The sequence below is a fragment of the Sciurus carolinensis genome, unplaced genomic scaffold (assembly GCF_902686445.1).
Source record: "Sciurus carolinensis unplaced genomic scaffold, mSciCar1.2, whole genome shotgun sequence".
In the NCBI taxonomy this organism is placed as follows: domain Eukaryota; kingdom Metazoa; phylum Chordata; class Mammalia; order Rodentia; family Sciuridae; genus Sciurus; species Sciurus carolinensis.
In genome coordinates this window covers 643679-660221 of record NW_025920139.1, presented here as the reverse complement: position 1 = coordinate 660221, position 16543 = coordinate 643679, and the positions used below count along the sequence as shown (strand labels likewise).

The 16543-nt window shown below is 31.4% G+C and overlaps 1 pseudogene; it reads right to left on the bottom strand.

The window, feature by feature from the left end:
• Positions 1-8711: 8711 nt before the first annotated feature.
• On the bottom strand, positions 8712-9116 carry LOC124974240 (AP-1 complex subunit sigma-2-like; annotated as a pseudogene).
• Between the last annotated feature and the right edge of the window lie 7427 nt (positions 9117-16543).

The window sequence follows — 16543 nt, the reverse complement described above, 5'->3', positions numbered from 1 at the left end:
ACATGTAGGACAATCAGTTATAATGTGAAATAAAATATCAAAAATATTTTTAGAAGACTTTTAAAATGAAGCAGTTTTCCAAAAACGTATGATCCCAGGAAATCTGTAGTATAGTAAATGGAAGTTGAGTAAATAAGCCAAACAGAAATTTCAAAGATTGGTTAAGAGGTTGGTATATTTCACTGTGCAATCTAGCTCATTTTCTTTATAATTTAACATTACACAATAAACATACCTTTATATTTTGCATACTCTTCATGTTCCTCCATCATCCATCTACTGTTTTAGGTTTTTATCCTGAAAAAGCACAGCATTCTTAGTACATGATAACAGAGTTTTCAGAATGCATAGTTGATCAACTTAATAGTAATTAATTTTTTAAAGAAAATTGTTTGTCAGGGAAAGATACAGAATGTACCTAATCTACTTAAATACGAATTAAAAAAATGGCCCTGGGACTGTTGAAAAAAAGTCTAAATTTCTATTACTAAAGAAAATAAATGCTTACTAGATACTCAAGGACCAGAGTCAAAGATTTTTCTGGGTGAACAATGTCATGTAAGGTTACTATGTTTGCATGTTTTAAATATTTTAAGAGTGAAACTGTAAAACAGAAATGAAAACCATTTGTTTAATATGTGGAAGGCCAGATTTTATAAAATTTTGAAGTATGTTTAACATATAAACCAATTGTGTATAATATTCTCTTAAGTTAAAAACAGCAATTTGCCATGTACAAACAGAGAAACAACATGTATCCCATTTGTTTACAATAAAATAAAAAGCAGCTATTTGCCAAGGAGATGAGTGGTAGAAAAACTGAAGGAATCAACTTTTACCATTTTTATGATTTTGAGTTTGATATTATGATACCTAAAGTCATCTTTAATATTATAACTCACCATCTTCTGCTTTTTTTCTTTAATGTTAACTTTTTGAGACTCTGGGATTAACTTATATACAGTTCAAGGTAGTCTTTCTTCTGCTATGTTGCTAATCAGTTGCCTCAAACATTATTTATCTATTTATTTATTTGTTTTGGTACCAGGGATTGAAACTGAGCCATATCCTTAGCCCCTGTGATTTTTCTTTAATTTTTATTTTGAGGCAGGGCCTAGCTGAGTTGCTTAGGGTCTGGCTAAGTTGCTAAGTCTGGCTTCAAATCTGCCATCCTGCCTTGGCATCCTGAGCCACCAGGATTAAGGCATTTACTACCATGTCTGAACCAAACCAATTTTGAATAATTCACTTTTTAAATAAAATGGTATCATGACATGTTTGTGTACAGTTTATTTCTTATATTTAACATATGCAGCCAAATTAGTTATCATGTTTCCCATATACCAATATATAAAATTTCCTTATCAGATATTTATCTATGTCAGTATTTTTAATGACATCATAGTATTTCACTATACATTAAGAATATTAATTTCTTTCTACTGTATGGGCTAATAAATTTGGTACTATGAGAATGTTATAGGCCAGACTATAAGGGAATTGACTAAACAGACTCCATTTTGCTCTGAGTCTCCATGTTATGTGAGAAATAAGTTTCTCCCATGGGAACACCTGGGAACATCCCACCTCTGTGCCCATCATAGTTACTTGGTGTGACATGTTTAGTAATATACAATGGCAACTCCTATGTAGTAAAGAATTGCTCTCTTTTGATTCCTACTGCTCCTAAACAATGTACCATGTAAACAGTGATTGTGTGGATGTTAGTAACCATTATTTAGTTTGTACCTAGGTAAGGGTCATTTTGACCCACTTCTCCCTCTGTCGATGATCTCATGATGTTAATGTGCAATTTTGAATCATAGCAACACACACTTATGATTAAAGTGATTTTTGGTATAAGAACCCCTACAACCCTGTGGTAGGGGCTGTTCTCCAAATAGACATTTCTGGGGCATTGTGACACAGTCAGCCAGCTGGCTTAATAAAGACTCTCAAATTTGGAATTCTCAGTGGTGATCAGTCTGTTCCTAAGTTGTGCCCCATAACACTACTGAATATGTTAGTTTTAGAAATAATTTTTAAAGGTCTAATTATATCTTGCAGTCACTTATTGCTATCTGCTTTTATTTATTAAAATTACTCTTATACAGCTTTGGTTTTAAAATAGTCTAAATAAATATACCTTCTCTTATAGCTGTACTGGGTGTGCCTTCTTCATGTTCCTAACAGATCTCTTTTAATGCCACCAAATTCTTTGTCAGCTTACTACTTCCTTTACAAACTGTTGCATATGTACCCTAAAAAACTTACTTTGGAAGAACAAGTCAGGAGTATCACAAGAGGGTAACAATGAAGAAAAATAAAGAGCACTAACTGAATTTCTAATTTCTAAGCATGTTGAATTCCATCTTGCAAAGAAAACTCCACAATGTATAGTATTAGATTTTCTAATGCAAAGATGACTTTCAGTTACATACACATAGCTTCCATGTTTTTATAAGACCAAAAATTGCCTCAAAAGTATAAAGCAAGAATTTAATTTACTTTTTGTGCTTTATTTCAAATTACGATTTGGATCAATCGTATTAAAATGAAAGGTACTTTCCCTGTAATGGAATATGAATACTGAAGGACATTGAGCACATTAATTGAAAGAATAATTATATTGTTAATTCAAAAATGTTTTTACCGGGTTTCCAAACTTTTCAAAATCTTTACACATTAATTCTGTTAAAAAGAAAAGAAGCTTCCCTTTCAACTTTTGTTTCCTTCCTGCTGTTTATTATTTATTACTTCTATCTTTTTAATTCTTACTCTTTATTTATTACTTTTTACTTATTATTTTCTTGCCATTTATTACTGTGGAAGATAGAATGTTTCTAAATTAGTAGCATTACAGGTAGTGGCAAGTTCAAGAAAAAAACACACTTTAAGAATTTCTTACCCTTCAATGAAATGTTTTTATTTCTAATGTTATCTTTCAGAAATTTTAAGTCATGTAATTTCCCATGACAGTAAAGACAGGATACTGCTAGGAGGCTAAACAAACAGATGCCTGTTGTGTTACCAAGAAAGCAAAATATTCTGTGTTTCAATAAAAGATTTTCAGCGTATTAAAAATACGCATTTCCTCTCAAACTGATAGGATACATTCAAGAATTTAAAGTTTCATTCCTCTTAATTTTGTTACCTTTTCAGAGCAACATATAATTTCTTAGGCAATCATGTTCACAATTTTGTATAGTTGGCAAAACCATACACTTAGATGATGAATGAGAAACTCTTACATTTTTAAAATAAGAATTTTTTTACCTTTCTAAACTTTTCCAATTTTATGTAGGTTCTTATTTTTCCAAGTCCAATTCTTTTACTTCAAGGAAAACTATGATAAATTGAGTATTTATTATTAATTTTTATCTCTTCCTCAACTTCTAAAGCTCTCCATTTCTACAGTGTTTGAGAACAGAAACAGCTGGTTACAGTCAAATTGTTGAACATCTATCAAGTTTCAAAATATACTTGATGTTGGAATATTGAAAAGGTCAAAAGAATCAGTATTCATGATTGAAATAGTCAACCTATCTTACATATGGATTGGATAATGGTCTGCAGTGATCACCTTGTTTTATTTAAGACCTCATTTTAAACTACCACAAACTTTCATTTTAAGACACTAAAGAATCTTGTAAAAATTATTGTTTGATTTTTCTTTTAATTAAATCACAAAATAATTTTCTGGCCAATCTTTGAATTCCTATGGAGATTTGATAGCAACAAGATGCTATTTGTTTCAGGTTCCTTATTCAAAATACAATTAAAGAGAAAACCAATTTACATTCTCATATTGATCATCAAACATGCAAGCACAAAACCAGTAATGTAAGTCTAAATTTTCCCTCCTTAAAAACTTTAAAAGTGAGTTCTCAAATCCTTTCTTTTAAACCTTAAACTCACTGCTTATTTTCTACTGAGTCAATAAATGGGGTACATGGGATATATCAAAATATATCACAGAAATCAAATATATCCAATGTATATTTTAAAAGAAAAATTAAAAAGGTAATCAACCTTAACACCAAAGATTTGAAAAAAAACAATACAAACAGGTGGAGAATAGAAACTGAGTGAACAAAATTTAAAAAAATAGTAAACAGAAGCCAAGAATAAGAATTTTCTTTTAAAAAGTTTTCTAGAATCCCTTTGCAATAGAAGAAGATACAATAATAATCTAAAAAAGATTCACTTCTTGCATAAATGATGCTAATGTCCTTAAAAAAAGTTAGTTAAAGGATGTATTTCACAATTATTAGGATGTCAAAATGTAATTGAGAGCATTTTTTCTTTCTGTACATACATAAATTAGTGATACAAATCATGGTGTAGTCTTACAAATGATGAAACAATGTACTTTCTACCAAACCCATTTCTTCAAAAATTTACACATAACTTCTTTCTGATTTACTTTCTGACTTGCAATAAGCAGGTTTATCAGATCACCATTATACTATAAGCCTTATCCTACATAAAAATAAGGTTCTCATAAACTCTTTTATGCTTGGACTGGGGTTGTGGCTCAGTGGAGGAGTACTTGCCTGGCATATGTGAGGCTCTGGGTTCAAATCTCAGTACCACATAAAAATAAATAAACAAAATAAAGGAATTGTATCTATCTACAACTAATGTTTTTAAAAACTCCTTTATGCTAAAATACATGTTTTACCAACCACCTCTGTTTACCTATTTCTGTCTGTATTTTGCTTATTGTCTCATTCTAAGGCTCTATTCTAAGTAGTTGAGTTTGCTGAACAGGTGACCTCTGCATAAGATACTAGTTATGTAATCATCTTTATTTGCTCAGAGGTTAAATGGAGGATATCATGTACAAATTTACAAGTAGCAATAATTCTGTCCCTTACCTTCTCCATGTTACATTTACTATATATTTCAAAATAAACACAATAAGAAAAATATAAAACCACACATATTGAAATAGCAAGAATTACAATTACATAATAATAAAGACATTTTTCACTCCTAAGCTGTAAAACAGGAGATGGACTTTTGTGAATTATTGAAAAGACTTTAATCCTTAGCTTGGTTTGGTTATAACACTATACTGACAAGAATATTCTGCTGAATATCTTCTATTAATTTATCTTTTAGATTACTATTTCTCTTTTAAACTGTATCTAACCTGCAACTAAACCTATCTATTGGGTTCTTTATTTTAGTTACTACATTTTGCCTGTTTCAAATTTTCTTTTATTTTCTATAGATCCCACTTCTCTAGTAAAATTTTCAATTTCCGCATGCATTTTTATAACTAGATCAGTTATCATGTTTTAATGCCTCTGTAACTCCCAAGTCTGTGTAATCTGTACCAAGACTATTTTGATGCTTTTAAACATTCCTGTTGTTGATTTTTTTTCCTCTTGGTCTTATTGTACACTTACCAATTTTTTATTGACTGCCAAGCACTCTGCGAATGATTGTATGAAATGCCTATAGAAAAAAATATACACATTCTAGATGCTGTTACCTTCCACCAAAGAAAATTTAATTCTTTTCTAGAGGGAGGTCAAAGTAGAGAAACAGATCAATTCAATCCAATCAATAACAGAGATTGCTTGAGACAGAGTTTGAACACTATTATAAAGATTTACCTGCCTGTGGTTTGTTCTCATTCTTATGACACAAATTCCACTGTAATTGAGCAAAAATAACAAACTATTAAAAGCTCCATTCAATTACTCCAGTTGCTTTTTGTTTAATTTTTATAACCTACTCAGCTTTTATTCTTTTCCTCTATACAGCTTGAGTTAGAAAATACAGGAGAAAATGTGTCTGTATCCTTCTCTCCTGAATCTAACTGACTCAGCAGTTCTACAATGCCTTCAAAAGAATTTTAGTTTCCTAGCACTTCTAGCAGTTTAAGCAGAAGCTTTAGTCTTCTACAAGTTACTCCATCATAGGCAAAAATGGAAGTTTTGATGTGGATTTAAAGATAACATAACACAGGTATTTTACCAAGGAGGTAGTCAATGAAATCAAAAGTTAAATCCAAAAAGAAATGTGTTTAGTGTAGGGCTGTCCTAAATTGTATCTCATATCTGACTGTCAAACTTATTGAGCTACCTTCATGATCAGTCACAAATGCCATTCATTTAAACATACTAATATTTAAGATGAACTGAGCTGTCACTCTCATCTCTCTAAATTAATCTGAAATAACACTTTATCCTAGAGACATGAGAGAGTGTCCCTCTAGCAAGTCATCAAGCATGGTAATTGTGTCAACCCCAAAACAGTCATGAAGAAATCTATATTCTACAGAAGTCCTAAGAGCTGGTAGCTCATAACCACCAACTTCTTAGACAGCAACATTTTTAAACACAGTCAAATGGCTACTGATGTCAAACCAACTACAAAAACATCATATCAAAATCTGGGCATGCAATTTTTTTTTAAATTGGGACCTGCCTATTTCACAATTTTTGAAAACTGGAACCTTCCTATTGTTCATAACAAGAATAAAATTAAGAAAGTATAACAGAAATAATTTATATCACATACTAACAGATCAATTATATATGAATTCAGTATACATTACAGCATAGAGCCTGGCTATTTGAAACAACAGTCAACAGCCAAATGTGGCTAAGGAGTACCTGAAGGAAGTTGGTACAAACTGAGTTGTGCCATATGTATGAAATATACATTAAATTTAAAATTCTTAGTAGAAAAAAGAATATAAAACAATTTAATAATTGTAATGAATATCATAGGAAAAGAAAATAGAAATGGTAGCTGCTGGGGGAAGAAGTGAAATGAGAATTACTGATTACCTGGTACAGATCTTCAGTTTTATAAGATAAAAAGGATTCTCAGAGACAGAAAATAGTGAGGGTTGCAAAACAACATGAAGTATTTTCATAATAACAAACACAATAATGGTTAAATCAGTACATATTAAATGTATTTTTAAAAACTAAAAACACTTAATTGCCTAGGACAGTAATAAGCATTCATTATCTCACAAATTTTAATTTTAAATTTTAATTGTTCTACTGATAATGAGGAAAAGATACTTTGGATATATTTAAGTGAAATACATTAGTAAATTAAATCCATCCTTAAAAAATCTTTTAAAAATACATATTCAAAACTTACTAGAGAGGACAGAAAAAGTCCTTCCCCTGTATGAGTTCATTTCTGAGTAAAAAATATAAAGGCTATCTGTTTAGCTAAATATTTCCCAAGAATCAGATCAATAATGTTAGATTGGGGCTACAGATTTGGGTAGTAGAATAATGAGCTTTAGGTATTTTCAGAATCAGATGTAGGAAAGTATAAAATATTTGAGTACTCCATGTAAAAAGGAGGAGGAGAAAAATAATAATGACAGAAACAGGAAAACCTTCATTTACACTAGTCACACAGAAATAACTTTAATAGTTGCTATTATTTTATTTTAGATGAAATAATTTTATTTTAGACATGGAAGAAAAGATATTTCAGGATCTACTAATTTAAAGCAAGCATCTGTATACAGATAACAAAAGCAAGAACTTTTTACAGCCTAGCACAATATCCAAAGCAAACAGGCTAACCCCTGAATATAATTACTTTTTAAGGTTACTGTGACCACTAAATATGTTTCTTACATGAAGAGCTGTACATTATTTGAAAGTACTCAAATGATGTCCCAGGGTCTTAATGTTTTAATTATATGGTTCCAATATGGGGATGTTGGGATGTTTGGGAGAAAAAAAAATGAATAATGGAGGGGGTGGAGTGGTCCAAAATAACCACTGAGTGAATTGCACTGCAGCTTTTATTTACAAGATATCCTTATTTTTTTATAAGAGAGTGGCTGCAAAATGCAAAACAAATTAATAGATATATTTTGTTTACAATATATAAACATTTAGGTATTGAGACCACATGAAAATTTTTGGACTACATAAATAAGTTTGGTATTGATACATGGAAAGGGGTTATCACTGAGCAATATATAGTGCAGAAGACATTTCTAACACAGCTTTCTGACAGTTCTTAAAGAGATTGATCAATATCATAATATAGCACAAATGTGATTCAACAAATATGACACTACAAAATTTCTTAACTGAAAGTTTTAAATATTTTACATAAGTACAAATTAACTTTGTGTTATTTAAACATTCTTGTGTTATTTAAACATACTCTTTTATGTAGTACATTAGAAAATTCTAACTCAGTTTTCAAGAAAATCACAGTATAGTTTTGCTTTGTTTTTTATTCCACTTCAACAAATGAAGACTGAACAACACTTAGTATTATGGAACTGCTTACTTGAACAGAGTAAGTCATCCAAATTCTCTTTGATAAACAATAATGAATGCTATGTTTTCTCTTTTAAAATAATCACAGATGCTTCATTACTTGTAACATGCTTGTGCTGAAGATGAATAATTACTGAAAACATTTACTTGTCATACCTTGTCAGAAAAATAAAATATATCAAGATCATATATGGAATGAAATAATACAGGTAAGATGAATGCAAACAAGAAAACATACAATTGTATGTAATTGTAATGATACTGGTTCTGAAATATTCTATTATTATTTTACAAAATAGTTACCAAGGTGAGGATATTTTCTTTCATAAATATTTCAGTTCCCTATTCTCTCTGCAAAATTTTGCATACTTGATGAGTATTCATTTAGTTTACAGGGACATTAAAATATTCATATTGTGACTACTATAGCAGATGAGCTTGCTTAATTGCTTTAAAACCATTTTTCTTGGATGTTTCCTTAACTTTCCCTCCCAAAAGAAACTCATTCAAAATAAAATAAGCCTTCTCAAAATGAAAGATGATATCAAGTTCACAACACTGTCAAGTAATTTACACATAACAGTTAATTATTTCCAGGCTACTTATTTAATTTTCCTGATTCTCAATAGCACAGCAAAAGGTAGACTAGCATATCTTTTGAAAACAATCTTCAGATCTCACCACTCAAGGTAGCACATTTGGGTTTCCTTGATAAATGGTCTGAAAAAGTTCTCATGTGATCTTTTTCTTCTCTGTGTATGACATTGGGACATACCATTTCAGTAGTCTACACTTGACCTGACAACTGAAAAACAACATAAATTGCATGGCAGCTGCTGGCCATGGACATAGTGAAGCTTAGCAAGGGTGACTGAGGAGAAGCGCCTGGAAATGTGCTAAGGAAAAGAAGTCATGCTGCTGTGATGAGGCAGATTTCAAGAGATGGAACATCTGGCAGAGGGCATTGCACAAAAATAAACATGAGTTTATATGGAAAAGATACACATTAGAAAAATAGAAAGAATTTAGAAAGCTGGATAGGACATTAGGTCTTTAGAACATACTGCCAAGAAATTTGTGGTGTCATATGTGTTTAATTTTCACAAGAAGGTTCATGGATTTTCACACCATTTTAATATAAAAATAGAGCTCTATAATTCTATTTCTTTGTGTGGTTGAGTCTCTTCATCATTATCTCCAGAACATGCACAGAGACAATTATAAACTCTAGACAAAGAAACAAAAGGAATTCTACCTGAAAACACTAAATAAGGATTAAGTCAGGACAGAGAATAGAGGTCCATTTAACACTTTGAAAAAGGCAATGTCATGGCATTGGGATTGGCACAGGTTTCCCTTCCTCTTTTTGCTTGAGAAGAAGCCACAGGGTGAAGGGGGTTAAAAACATTTTTAAAGAAACCTGTAACATGGGTTCATGCAGTCCCAGAAATCAGAGAGTTAATCCCCAGATAATGGAAAGTGACAGGTAATGCCAGAAAGAAGAAACCCTGATAATGGGGACCCAAATTTTTTGGATAACTTCTCCCCACATCTCTAATGACTGAAGGAGATGTTTGTAGGCAGATCAGAAACAAATTAAAGCTAATAGAACCGAGATCTGAATATCCATGAGGAGGAAGTTTCTGATGACTGATGTAATTAAAACTTTAGGAATCTAAACTCTTGATGCTAACTCATGAACAAAACATGGCAAATGTGTCTGTGCATGTTTTGTGTATGTGTATATTACAGGTGATACAAGGACCTGGAAAATGCCTTATAAAAACAAATTAAAAATGAGAAGCAACTTAAAATGATAGGAAATAAAAACCATATCTCAATAATAACATTGAATGTAAATGCCATAACTCATCAATCAAAAGACAGTCTGTAAGATTGGATTAAAAAGGAAGATCCAACAATATGCTATCTCCAAATGACTCTCCTCATGGGCAAAGACATTCACAAGTTAAGGTAAAAGGATGGAAAACAAATATTCACTTGGAACTCATATACAAGGAGGATTTAATATCCTTATAACAGATAGAGTGGACTTGAAGTCAAAGTTAATCAAAAGGAACAAAGAATGCCATATCATACTCTGTGTAAGGTTATTATACATCATTGAGACATACCAAGTATAAATATTCATGTCCCCCAGAATGGAGCATCTACATATATCAAACCTTTCTCAAATTCAAGAATCAAATAAACCAAAACACAATAATACTGGGTGATTTTAATATACTCCTATTAACAACTGATAGATCCTGCAACCAAAAACTAAATAAAGGTTTAGAAATAAATAATAGAAGTAATAATTCAGACATTACTGACATATAGAATATTTCATCCATTAGTGACTGAATACACTTTTTTCTCAATAGCACATGGATCCTTCACTAAAATAGATCACATTTTAAACCACAAAGCAACTCAGTGTAAATGCAAACTATAGCTCTGATACTTTGGATTATATCAGATCACAAAAGTAGGAAATGAGAAATCAATGATAAAATAAAAAAGAGTGGCAACCCTGACAACTGAACAATAAATACTACACTATATTTAATGGATAACTGAAGAAATCAGGGATAAAATTAAAAAAATACATAGAGGTAAATGAGAATAGTAACACAGCATATCACAATTACGACACTATGAAGAAACTTCTAAGAGGAAATATTGCTTTGAGTTTATTTAATAAAAGAATAGAAAATTTCATCTAAATAACCTAAAATTACATCTCAAAGCCTAAGAAAAGAACAAATCTATACCAAGACAGAAGACAGAAAATAATTAAAATCAGTACCAAAAATCAATGAAATTGAAACAGAAAATTCAAAACATCAATGAAACAAAAACTTGCTTCTTTGAAAATTAATAAAATTAATAAAAACCTACCCAAGCTAATAAAGAAAAGAGAGAAAAAATTAATAAAATTAATAAAAACCTACCCAAGCTAATAAAGAAAAGAGAGAGAATCAAATTACTAAAATTGATGATGAAAATAAAATATTACCACACACAACTGAAATGCAGTTGACAGAAACTGTTGTGAAAATCTATAATTTAATAAAATAGAAAATCACAAAGAGATAAACAAATTTCTAGAGAAATATGACCACACAAATCAATGTAGGAGGACATAGAAAATTAAAACACACCAACTTCAAGCAATGAAATAGAAAATGCCATCAAAAGTCTACCATCAAAAAAAAAAAGAAAAAAAAGAAAAACCAGGACAAAATAGATTCTCAGTCAAGTCCTTCCAGACCTTCAAAGAAGAATTTACCCCAATATTTCTCAAATTATTCCATGAAACAGAAAAGGGGAAAACACTTCTAAACTCATTCTATGATCCTAGTTTCACCCTGATATCAAAACCACACAAAAATTTATCAGGGTCTGAAAACTTCAGACTAATATCCCTGATGAATATATATGCAAAAAATTCTAAAGAAAATACTGACAAATTCCATACAAAATTATATTAAAATGATACAGTACCATGATCAAGTGATTTTCATGCCAAGAGTGCAAGGATGGCCCAACATAAATAAATAAAATAAATAAAATAATTCATCACATCAATAGATTAAACACAATAATCACATGATTATCACAATAGAGAAAGAAAAACCACTTGACAAAATTCAGCATCCATTCATGCTGTATACACTAAATAAATTAGGGATAATTGGAACTTTTCTCAATATTGTAAATGGTACATATGCTAAACCAAAGACCACTATCATTCTAAATGGATAAAATTTAAAGATTTTTCCTGCTAGAAACTGGAACAAGAGAGGGATGCCCTATTTTTACCACTTCTATTCAACTTAGTACTTACAAACCTCACTGGAACAATTAAACAAAAGAAAGAAATTAAAGTGATATGAATAGGAAAAGAAGACCTTAAATAATCTCTATTTGACAATGACATGATTCTATATTTACATTAGCCAAATCTTCATCAGAAGATTTCTAGAATTCATTAACAGATTATGCAAATTAACAGGATATAAAATTAATACCCAAAAAACAATGTGTTTCTATATATCACTGATGAATCCACTGAAATAAAATTAGAAAACTCTCCCATTCATAATAGGCTCAAAAAATGCTCATTTATTAATCTAACAAAACAGGTGAATAACCTTCACAATGAAAAACTACAGAACATTAGAAAAAGTAATTGAAGAAGACCTTAGAAGATTGAAATTTCTCCCATATTCTTGGATAGGCAGAATTAATATGCCAAAATGGCCATACTACCAAAAGCATTATAGAGGTTTAATTCAATTTCTATAAAAATTGAAATGATTTTCTTCATAGAAATAGGAATGTCAATCATGAAATTTATTTGAAAAAACAAGTGGACCTCAATAACTAAAGCAATCCTTATTAGAAAAGTGAAGCAGGAGACAACACAATTGTACGCCTTAAGTTATACCAGACAGCTATAGTAACAAAAACAGCAAGCTATTGGCACAAAAACAGACATGAAGACAAACAGGACAGAAAACACAGAAACAAACTTACATATATGCAGTTAAGTCATTCTAGGAAAAGGTGCCACAAACATGACTCTTCAGCACATGGTGATGGGTTAACTGGAAATCCATGTAGAATAAAATTTATCCCCTTTCCTTCATCCTGCACAAAACTCAACTCGCTTTTGGTCAAGAACCTAGACATTAGAAGAGATTGTTTACCTCATAAAAAAAAAAAAAGAGGACAAATTATCCACGAATTTAGCCTAGGAACTGACACCCTCATCGAGATTTCTAAAGCACAAAAGGTAAAATAAAGAATCAAAAAATTCATGACATCAAATATTTCTCACAGAAAAGAAAACAAGAATGTGAACAGAATGCCTACAGAATGGAAGAAATCTTTGCCACCTGCACTTCAGGTAGAGAATTAAACTCTAGGAAATAAAAAGAACTCAAAAAACTTAACAAACACACACACACATGCACGCGCATGCACGCACACACACACACACACGCACACACACACACACACACACACACAAAACCATCCATTAAATGGGCAAAGGGATTTAGCAGGCACTTCACAAAAGAAATACAAATTTTCAACAAATATATGAAAAAATGTTCAATATCTCTAGCATTTAAAGAAATGCAAATCAAAACTACAATGAAATTACCTCCCACTCCAATCCAAATGGCAAATATCAAGAATACAGGTGATATTGTTGGTGAGAATGTGGGGGATAATGCTCACTCATACATTGCTGGTGCGACCACTCTGGAAAGCAGCATGGAGCTTCCTCAAAAAGTTTGGAGTAGAGCAACAATTTGACTCACTTATCCCACTCCTCAGTATATATACAAAGGATTTAAAATGAATACACTAGAGTGATGCAGCCACATCAATTTTATAGGAGCTCACTTTGAAGAATATAGCTATGGAACCACACTATGTGCCCCTCAACAGATGAATGGATAAAGAAAATTTGGTATATATAAACAATAAAATATTACTCTGCCATAAAGAAGAATAAAATTATGGCATTTGCCAATAAATGGGTGGAAATAGAAACTATCATGCTAACTTAAATATGCCAGTCTCAAAAATCAAAGGTCAAATATTCTCTCTGATATGTGGTTACTAACACATAATAAGTGGTGAAAAGGGAGTAACAAGTTTATTGTATTAGACAAAGGAGATTGAAGGTAAGGAAGTGACATGGGGATAAGACATTCAAATGAATTGGACATAAGTTTCCTATTTTCATCTATGAATACACAACCAGTGAACTTCCACATCATGTTCAACCACAAGAATTGTATCCTAATTAGAATAAAATATATTACATGAATCTCTAATATCTCAAATATAGTGTGTATGTGTATATATATATATATATATATGTGTGTGTGTGTGTGTGTACAAACACACACACACTTATATCTCATATGTTCTTCATCTACTCATCTGTTGAAGGGCATCTAGGTTGGTTCCATAATTTAGCTATTGTAAATTGACCTGTTATAAACATTAATATGGATGTGTCACTGCAGTACATTAATTTTAAGTCCTTTGGGTATAAATCAAGGACTGGGATAACTGGTTCAATTCCAAGTTTTCTGAAAAATCTCCATAATACTTTCCATATTGGTTGCACCAATTTGCATTTGCACCAGCAACAAATGAGTGTACCTTTCCCCCTGACATCCTCACCAACATTTATTGTTGCTTGTATTATTGATAATTGCCATTCTGATTGGAGTGAGATAAAATCTTAGTTTTTTGATTTGCATTTCTCTAATTGCTAGAGATGTTGAACATTTTTCATGTATTTGTTGATCAATTGTATATCTTTTTCTGAGAGGTTTCTGTTCAGTTCCTTAGCACATTTATTGATTGGATTATTCATTTGTGTTTGTGTATGTTAAATTGTTTGAGTTCTTTATATATCCTAGAAATTGAAGCTTTATCTGAGATGCATGTGGTAAAGATTTTCTTACAATCTGTAAGCTCTCTCTTCACATTATTGGATTTTGTCTTGTGCTGAAAAGAAGCTTTTAGTTTAAGTCCATTTCATCTATTGATTCTTGATTTAACTTCTTGCACTTTAGGGGTCTTGGTAAGGAAGTCAGGTTCTAGGCTGACATGGTAAAGATTTGGGCCTAATTTCTTCTATTAGGCACAGGGTCACTGTTCTAGTGCCTAAGTCTTTGACCCACAGTGAGTTGAGTTTCGTGCAGGGTGAGAGATTAGGGTTTAATTTCATTTTGTTACATGTGGTTTTCCATTTTCCCAGTACTCTTTGTTGAATAAGCTATATTTTCTCCAGTGGATATTATTGGTACCTTTGTCTCATATGAGATATCTGTATTTATGTGGGTTTGTCTCTGTGTCTTCTTTTCTGTACCATTGGTCTACATGTCCATTTTGTTGCCAATGCCATGCTATTTTTATTAATATAGCTCTGTAGTATAGTTTGAGGTCTGGTACCATGATGACACCTGCCTTACTTTTCTTGCTAAGGATTGCTTTGGCTACTCTGGGTCTCTTATTTTTCCAAATGAAGTTCATATTCCTTATTCTAGTTCTATGAAGAATTTCTTTGGGATTTTAATATGAATTGCATTAAATCTGTATAATGCTTTTGTTGGCATCTTCAGGCAGCAGCATCTGTGACAGAGTCTGTGGTGACTGCAAGAGCAGTTGCAGCACCCAGGGAAAAAAACCTCTGGGCATCTGCCATTGAAAACATTTAAAAAATGACTAGTAGCATATGTTACTAGTCAGCAAGTCTTGGTTAGGTTAAATCCCCTGTACTAAAAAAATAAACTTTTCATTTGACTCTATACAGTAATATCTTACATATTACTTACTATGTGCATGTGTGTGTGTGTGTGTGTGTGTGTGTGTGATTCACTGCTTAAACAGTTTTAAGTACAAATTCACATGATTATCTTAACAGAAGCAGAAAAGTTTTCTGACAACATCCAGCACCCATTTTTCTTTAAAACTCTAAGGAATTAGTGATGGAAGGAAATTTCTTCATCATTATAAAAACTGAATATGATAAACCCAATGCTAACATTATAGTGAATGGAGAAAACTTAAAAAAAAATTTCTCTGAAAAGCAAGAAGAAAACAAGGACATAAACTCTCACCACTCCTATTCAACTTGAAATTCAAGTCAGTATAATCAGGCAAGAGAAGAAATTCAATGGCATGCACATAGGAAAAAAAAAATTACTTGTGTCTACTTGATGATGACATGAACCTTACTTAGAAGATTTGAAATGCTACATTAACAAATATATAGAGATGATAAACAAATTTACTAAAGGATCTGGGTATAAGAACAACATACATAAATCAATAGCATTCCTATATTGCAAGAGTAAATCTGCTACAAAAGAAATTGGGGAAAAAGATCTCAATATCAGTACCCCAAAAAATACTTGGGAAAAAAATCTAACCTATGAGGTGGAATACATCAACAATGAAAACCACAGAATGCTGAATTTATAAAAATGGAAGCACACCTTAGGTGGTGGAAATCCTTCCCATGTCCTTGAATAATCAAGATTAATATTATCAAAATTGCCATACAACATACAGCAGTAAATAGACTCAATACAATCCCAATCAAAATATCAATAGCATTCTTTACAAGATACACTGATAAAAAGGCAGTTCTAAAATTCATTTGGATAATTAAGATACAAAGAATATCCAAAGTGCCCTGAATGAAAAAAAGGATG